Raw genomic sequence first — 8,197 nt, 5'->3', positions numbered from 1 at the left:
TCAAAATCTTCAAACTCTTTAAACAAAGATTCAATTTCACAAGCACCCTTAAAAGCAACAAATTCTTCTATTCGTTCCACATCATAGTAATCATATATACCATTAGCATACGAAGATAAGGTTTCATTATCATTAAATTTGCATGAAAAGGGAAGGTGTGGAGCCTTCATCTTAGAGAAACAAGTATAATCATATCTCAAGCATAGTTGCCGAGCATACCAATGCAACATATAAATTTGATCCCATCATAGTTTCCCTTTTTGAGTCAAGCGATAATCCCTAAAGTATTCACGTTGATCCAACGTGTCTCCCATTATACAAATGAATGGGGTTTTCTCAGGATTATTAAAGTAGTGCATAATATCTTTCACATAATGAGCATCGAGGGTTTTAGGAGGTTCCCCATCTCCATGAGTAGCAAGTAAACCTAATTTTTTTGGTATTTCATGTTCCATATCCATAACTAAAGATAGAGAACAACTTAAAACATCAAATAAAATCCACTTAGTGATAAAGCAAACAAGCACACACGAGAATATTCACCCACGCTATTGCTCCCCGGCAACAGCGCCAGAAAAAGGTCTTGATGACCCACAAGTATAGGGATCAATTGTAGCCTCTTTCGATAAGTAAGAGTGTCGAACCCAACGAGGAGCTAAAGGTAGAACAAATATTCCCTCAAGTTCTATCGACCACCGATACAACTCTACACACGCTTAACGTTCGCTTTACCTAGAACAAGTATGAAACTAGAAGTACTTTGTAGGTGTTGTTGGATAGGTTTGCAAGATAATAAATAGCACGTAAATAAATTCTAGAGGTTGTTTAGATAAAGAAACAACTAAGTTAGTTTTAGTAGAGAGCTTTTTGTCACGAGAAAGTTATTTGTCCCTAGACCATCGATAACTAGACCGGTAATCACTATTGCAATTTTATTTGAGGGAGAGGCATAAGCTAACATACTTTCTCTTCTTGGATCATATGCACTTATGATTGGAACTCTAGCAACCATCCGCAACTACTAAAGATCATTAAGGTAAAACCCAATCATAGCATTATAAGGCATCAAGTCCTCTTTACTCCCATACGCAAACAACCTACTTACTCTGGTCTGTGCTTCTCTCACTCACGCCACCCACCATGAAGAAATCATGAACATATTGCAAACCCTACAACGGGGATCCCTCACGCTTGCGCGACACGGAGAGCACCATAGGACAACACCAATAATAAAACATGCAACTCAAACTAATCACGATCATCAATTAACCCATAGGACAAAACGGATCTACTCAAACATCATAGGATAGCCATACATCATTGGGAAATAATATATAGCGTTGAGCACCATGTTTAAGTAGAGATTACAGCAGGTAAAAGAGGGGTTACACCGTTTCATAAAGGAGGGAAGAGTTGGATCTCTCTCTCTCTCTCTCTCTCTCTCTCTGTTTCCTTCTGTTTCTGCGCTCCCTGATTCTGCCCTTTCACTGTTTCTTAAATTCCCGGACATCCGTAACTCCGATTGGGCTGAAATTTTGATAGAATTTTTATCCAGATATTGGCTTTCTTGTAGCTAAAGAAGGGCACCAACCGCCTTACGGAGTGGCCACGAGGGCCCAGGGCGCGTCCTACCCCCTGGGGCGCCCCCTCACCCTCGTGGGCCCCTCAGGCATTGTCTCGCGTTGATTCCACTTCCCGAAATTCACATATACTCCAAAAAAATCTCCGTAAGTTTTTATCCCGTTTGGACTCCGTTTGATATGAATTTTCTGCGAAACAAAAAACATGCAACAAACAGGAACTGGCACTGGGCACTGGATCAATATGTTAGTCCCAAAAATAGTATAAAAAGTTGCCAAAAGTATGTAAAAGTTGTAGAATATATGCATGGAACAATAAAAAATTATAGATACGATGGAGATGTATCATGCCCCGTCGTGGGGAGTTCTTTTGTTGTATGTCCGGATGGAATGGCCGCTGGCCGAGCTGGGAAGCCGCCCATCTGGCCCGCGCTGGGAAGCCGGCCTACAGGCCAGCCGGATTGAGGGGCGCCAGCCGCCCTGATGTTTTGAAAGAGGATTCGGGTTCCGTTTCCTACCTGGGGGTCACCCCCCCGGCAGCCGGCCCACGATCACAGGGCGCGTGCGCACCAGTTCAGCGCTAGAAGGGCTACAAAGAAGCACTCCGCTGCTGGACACCACACATTGTTCCATAGCTAAAGAATAAACTCTCCTAAAAAAGCTAAAAACTTAAAAACTTAAAAAAAGTAAAAGAAAATCGGTCGAGTACTTAGTAGTATTGATTGGTTTGCCACTCCCTAAACTAATATCTTCCCCCAAAATTGTGAAAAACAAAAGGCAGCTGCTAAGCGCCGGTCCACTAGCCCAAGTTTTAGCTGGCCACCGCGTTGTTGTCTGATTCAGCCAGCTCTGACCATGAGATATATGTGAACTTTGCCGCGCATCCCGCTCTTGTCTTTCAAGCAAAAACAAAATACAACCTGAGAATCAAGTGAACTATTTGAGGAGGTTTTTCACAATCATATGCAAACACATGATTCCAATGACTTTGATCATGTTGTGTTAATTAGATGGTGCATGCCGACCCAGGTAACACCAAACTAGACAAACCAAGCACCAGAACGCCGACCCAGACATACCGAGAACTAGCCTACCCAACGATCTTCTAACCGACAACCGACAGCACACCCAAAGTGGTCGGTAAAATGAAGCCGGAAAGCAACCACCCTAAATCGACCCGGCAACAATGTAGAGGATAACCCAGCCGACGCACGCCAACAGTCAAATAGCCACAGACCTGGCCTGCAAACGCTCAGTGCACCCGAGTTGGCATGTGGGGTACGCCCATGCTCCCCGGGCACACATTGTGGGTTTATGACTTTATTATTACTATATGACACATTACACCATTGGCGCACAGACCAACTGCAGCCTGAAAGCTAAGCCAACTATTTGAAGGATTTTTTTTCGTCAGTTGTCTGCAAATGATTATGTTTTTACCACATTTGTATTTTCCTTGATGATGAACCTTGCCCATGGCTTTCTGTGGCAACACATAAGTCATTTTCTTGAGCGGGTGAATGGACTCTGAGATTTTTGTTATGCTTCAGCCTTTACTCATCTCGTAAATGCGACGGGAAAATAACCACCTTGAAATTAGGTGAACCATTTGAACAATATTTCTGGTGAATTTCCTGCAAGTGATTATATTTGTATTGTGTTTGTAATTGCCTTACATTTTTACTAATGACAGAAAACAATGATCATTGACCATATGCTTTGTTGTCCAGGTAGTTTAACCTAACGACCAGATTGATACAAAGCCCGACCAGACCCCCACGACAAATGACCTGAACCATTGGAACCACACACCCCCAGCCGAAACCACACGAGTAGAAGGAAGCCAAGTACATCGACGAGATGATTAGGCTAGGTGAGAGCGATCAATGAGAACGTGTAGCCACATACACCGATCGACAAGGTCGTAACATCCAAAGGCCAGGAAGACATACCAGAACACACCATCTCGCCAGACCACAAAATCCAAAGGCCGTTCTCGATCTTTCCATCTAGTAGGCATGTCTCCCTATGCCGCTCATGAACATGTGCTCTCTCTCCCCCTCTCTCCCTCCCTCTCTCTCTCTCTCTCTCTCTCTCTCTCTCTCTCCGTGTGTGTGTGTGTGTCCTTATCGATCCCACACACAAACACCGCCCCCTTTCTCCCTTTCTAGCAATAGATTGCTAGTTGCGCCATTGGCGCAAAGACTAACTGCAGCTTGGAAGGAAGTGAACTATTTGAGTTTTTTCTTCTAAACTATATGAAAATAATTATGTTTTTACTACATTTGCATTTGGTCCGACGATGATCATTTTCCATTGCTTTCTTTTGCGACACGTAAGCCATTTGCTTAAGTAGGCGAATGGACTTTGAATTTTTCTTATGGTCCATCGACCCTAGAAAGAAGGCAAGTAACCTTATGAAATAGATTCCAACAAATGCAACCTAAAAGTTAAGCATACCATTAGAAATAAGATCTCAGCGAACCATGCAGCACACACATCTGAAAGCAACATGTTAAGCTATGTGATGGTAGGAAGTTTTCGTGTGTCGAGCAGAAAAAGATCGAATGACCACAACCCCACCTAAGCACGGACCAGGCCACCAGGTTGCGCGTGGGGCGGCGCACATGGGATTGAGGGGCTGCCTCAGGGGCCGAAGACGCCAACATGAGGGTATGGCCCACTCTTCATGTGCGAAAAAGTGGACGTGACAATTCACACGTGCGCGACCCAAGCCACCGCATGACGGTGGCCCCACGCGCGCCGACAATCCTCCCAATCACCAAGGTGCTCCTCAACACATCACTGTCTTTGCCGATCACCACCCCATAGACGAATATGTCCTCACCAAAGAAAAAAAATCTGTGGTGCTCACTTGGCATGCTGGGCAAGCACTTAAGGACGATGCGCCTTACTTCGTTACACGAACGTGGTCGGTGAACTCTGCATTGAAACCGATATTTTTTATCTCCTCCATTTGAAGGGAGCTCGATACGGTCTTGATAATCCCTAAACAACCCCTGGGTCGTGGGTGATGATGGCGATTATCTTCAAGCCATGATCGAAGCAATGAATCTGGGCAACCACGTCCACCTGAAACCCCACTTCGGAATGACCAGACCCGAGGGCTATGGTTTCGAGTAGGAGTATGTGCCTAGTTTGATACTCCCTCCGTCCCGTAATATAAGAGTGTTTTTGATACTACACTAGTATAAAAAAGTTCTTATATTATGGGACGAAGGGAGTAGAAAATAGGAAAATTATTTAAGAAGGACGTGAAATGCTAAAAGATTGTAGAACATGTACTTGTTGAACACAAACGAATGAGAGGGTGAAGAAATAGAGGAGAAGCAGTTCCCGATGCATAGAACGGTCAATAATGCATCCGCACTTACACATCAGCTACTTCGCATGCCGAGGGGAGTAATGGAAGAGAAGGCATGTAGGAAACTGATGCCGGGGAGCATGCATCGAGGAGCATATTGTACAACGACATGGCCAATGCACATGCGAACACACCGCAACTTGCACCATCCTATAAAGCGGCCCTCTACTTCTATCCATCAGCGTGATCGCACGCACCTACACACTTAGACCAAGGACAAAAGAGATCCCTCCAATCACATGACCAAGTGAGCACAACCCACATCCATGGAGGTGATGCTCACAAGAAGCAGGCGCCTGCTGCAGATGGTCCACGACACCGGCTTGCGGCACAACACTTAGGAACACCTCCAAACGGTGCTCATGGTTGCCACGATGTAGACACATATGTGAGGGTCTTAGGCGCGTCGATAGCTTCAAAAAGAGCGTAAGATCGCTTAAATCGGAGTTCGGATGTGAAAGTTATGGCCAAAATGATGAAAACCCTGAAGCTGATTTTGTCTGGCCGCACACTTGGCTCGACAGTCCTGGCGACATCCAGGCAGGTTAGATCCGATTTTGTTTTACGAATGAGTTGTTCAAACAGTTTGGCTCGAAAATGCCTGGTCAGTCCGGGCGGGTAAGGAAAGTTCAGATCCTAAAGGGGTCCAAAAACTTGATTTGGGGCGGGAAAATGAGATTTCTTGCTCAAAATGGATGGGGAAAAAGAAAAAATTGGGCTAGGGGAACGCAAAGGAAGGTATAAACTCATGATCCCAAATTATGTAGGTAAAGCCTCAAGGTTAGCCCAGTCTTCATGAATTGAGGTGAATTTGTGGAAGAACGCAAAGAATATGATGAACCGGAGGGGGAACACGAGGGAAAACACTCAAATCAACACACGTACATGCAAATCAAAATACACATAGTTAGACCCTTGACAAAGAGGGCTTGATGCTTCTATGAGAGAGATGGAACAAGATAGGGTTCTTCCCCAAGTCCTAGAACAAAGAGGACTTGATGCTTCTATGAAGCTTTTCTTCTCCACAAGTGGATGTCTTGATGATTTGCTAGGGGAACCCTTCTCCTCAAGACGAGGACATTGTTCCACTAGGGAAGATAGATCCCACAAAGGGAAGATACATGAGAAAATATCTATGGTTTTAGTTCTAGTCTTTTCTAACCCTAGAGAGGTGGTGGGGGAGTGTTATAATTGGTCCACCCACGAAGGGGTATGTGAGAAGGGAATACATGGACCGTGGGCCTTTTACTACGCGCCGCAAGACTCGGCCGGACAGTCCGGCCAGAAAGTGTGCGGACAGTCCAGGCGTTGGAGAAAGCACGAGGTGGACTCGCAGATGGTCGAATGCGGGTGCAAACTCGGGTGATCGGACACTTTGGGTGGCCAGACAGTTAGGTCAACGTCCGACTAATTTTTCTTTTCTTTGGGTGCTATGTGCCCTTCTAGCCAGACAGTCCGCACAAAGTGACCGGATAGTCCGACCGCCAGATGGTAGATCCTCCATCTTTGTCTTGTGCTTTTTTCTCTGCTTCCAAGCTTCCCTCATGGATGATGTAGGTGTAAACTTGTGTTTGCACTCCTCCTTAACATGTGTGATTCTCCTATGTATGCACAAGGGAGGAGGTTCAAGTAGTATGCCATCATGAGATAACCAACTAGACATGCATAAAGGATAGAGTTCACCTTAGTATATGTGATGTGCATGTCCCTTGGAGATGGACCCCAAGACCATGGTGATGGAACAAGGGCGTCCGGCACCAGGTAGGAATGTCGACGAACGCCTAGGCCCGATCAGACGGCTGATAGTGCGGCAGGTAGGCACCGCCATGAGGCGGGCGCGGATCGGACGACACAGAAGGCACTCACGAGCGAGGATCTTTGACTTGGGAGAGACGACATCCCAAGTAGCTTGATCCCTATTTTGGCCAGCACAAGCCCACCTTCAGCAATCTCACACACATAAGAAACCACTAGTAAACTAAGCTGTACCGACATGCCCTCCAAAACAGGGATTACAGAGACGATAACAGACCACATCTTTACACACGAATCAACAATACAACTTAAATATATTCAGCAAGAAACCACACCAAAAAATAAGACGACTGATAACCAACATGATAAGAATCGGCTATATAAGACACACAAAAGGTGGCGAAACAACCATGGAGAAATCGATCGAGCAACCCTTGACGCGGTGGACATGAGCGACAAGAACAAACACATCGATGAGATAGCCCACGTCAAAGAGAAGAAGTCCAAGAATGGTTGCAACCGAACGGTGAGAAGAAGTTGGCAATACCTGCAAACTAGCAGGGAAAGAAAATGGATAGTTAGCGTGCAAAAGAGATCAGAGAAAGAAGAAAGGGCATACAAACCCTAGCTCAACAAGTTGGCAGGAGCACAGACGAAAACGCTCGTATAACCCCTTCCATTCCAAGGGAGCAAAGCCAGAGGAAGCCGGCGAGCCTTGTTATGTGAGACGACTGGCATGCAACAGAGCTTTGGCAGGAGGAGCGACAAAAATCTTACAGAACCCCTTCGATTCGAGGGGAGCGAAATAGGAGGAAGCCGGTGAGCTTTGTTCGACGTTAGACGACGGGCGTGAAGGAGGGTGCTTCGATGGGAAGAAAAGAACATGGGAAGCACGAGGGTATAGCCACGGAGAAAGACGGTGCTGGACAACCAACCGAGGACACGCTTTAACCCAGTATGCCAAACGGGAACACTCCCAGCCAATGTCCTCACTCACCCGGGCAGTCGACCAAACACACTAACACACGGACCCAAATGATGGCCCAGCACTAACATACAACTGGGTAGTCTAGAAAGGGCATCGAAGCACTGGCACAGGAAACTCCGAGGGATGTTACACGTCCCATTGTATGCATGTGCGAAGAGGACGGGAAAGCAAAGTCGATAAGCATTTTCACACATCAAGCTGGCATAGCTGGATGGCATCCAAGCAAGGCGTACCCCACGACAAATGCACAGGCGTATCCGACACACGTGAGCATAACATCCCAACAACAACCATGTGTACCCGGTGCGCATGACACCGGCTCCGCACTGGGTCCATCGTCAGCCGACCTCTGGGCGGACTAACCCGGTGGGACACAGCCAGGTCGGACCCCCACCAGCCCACCAGAAAATGAATCATCCTTGCCCAACGTCCAAGACACCGGCCCCGCACCGGGTCCACGACTAGTCAACCTCTGACCGGGATAGTCGG

The 8,197-nt window shown here is 46.4% G+C and overlaps 1 long non-coding RNA gene across 1 annotated transcript; it reads right to left on the bottom strand.

The window, feature by feature from the left end:
* Nucleotides 1–5,775: 5,775 nt before the first annotated feature.
* On the bottom strand, nt 5,776–7,846 carry LOC123124565 (uncharacterized). The gene is made up of 2 exons (XR_006461157.1): nt 7,130–7,846; nt 5,776–6,881 (listed from the first exon to the last, which is right to left on the bottom strand). It is a non-coding gene; the product is annotated as an uncharacterized lncRNA (long non-coding RNA).
* Nucleotides 7,847–8,197: the final 351 nt, after the last annotated feature.

This window comes from Triticum aestivum, chromosome 5D (assembly GCF_018294505.1).
Source record: "Triticum aestivum cultivar Chinese Spring chromosome 5D, IWGSC CS RefSeq v2.1, whole genome shotgun sequence".
In the NCBI taxonomy this organism is placed as follows: Eukaryota; Viridiplantae; Streptophyta; class Magnoliopsida; order Poales; family Poaceae; genus Triticum; species Triticum aestivum.
The sequence above is the reverse complement of the archived record's forward strand: the minus strand, read 5'-3'. Positions and strand labels throughout refer to the sequence as shown.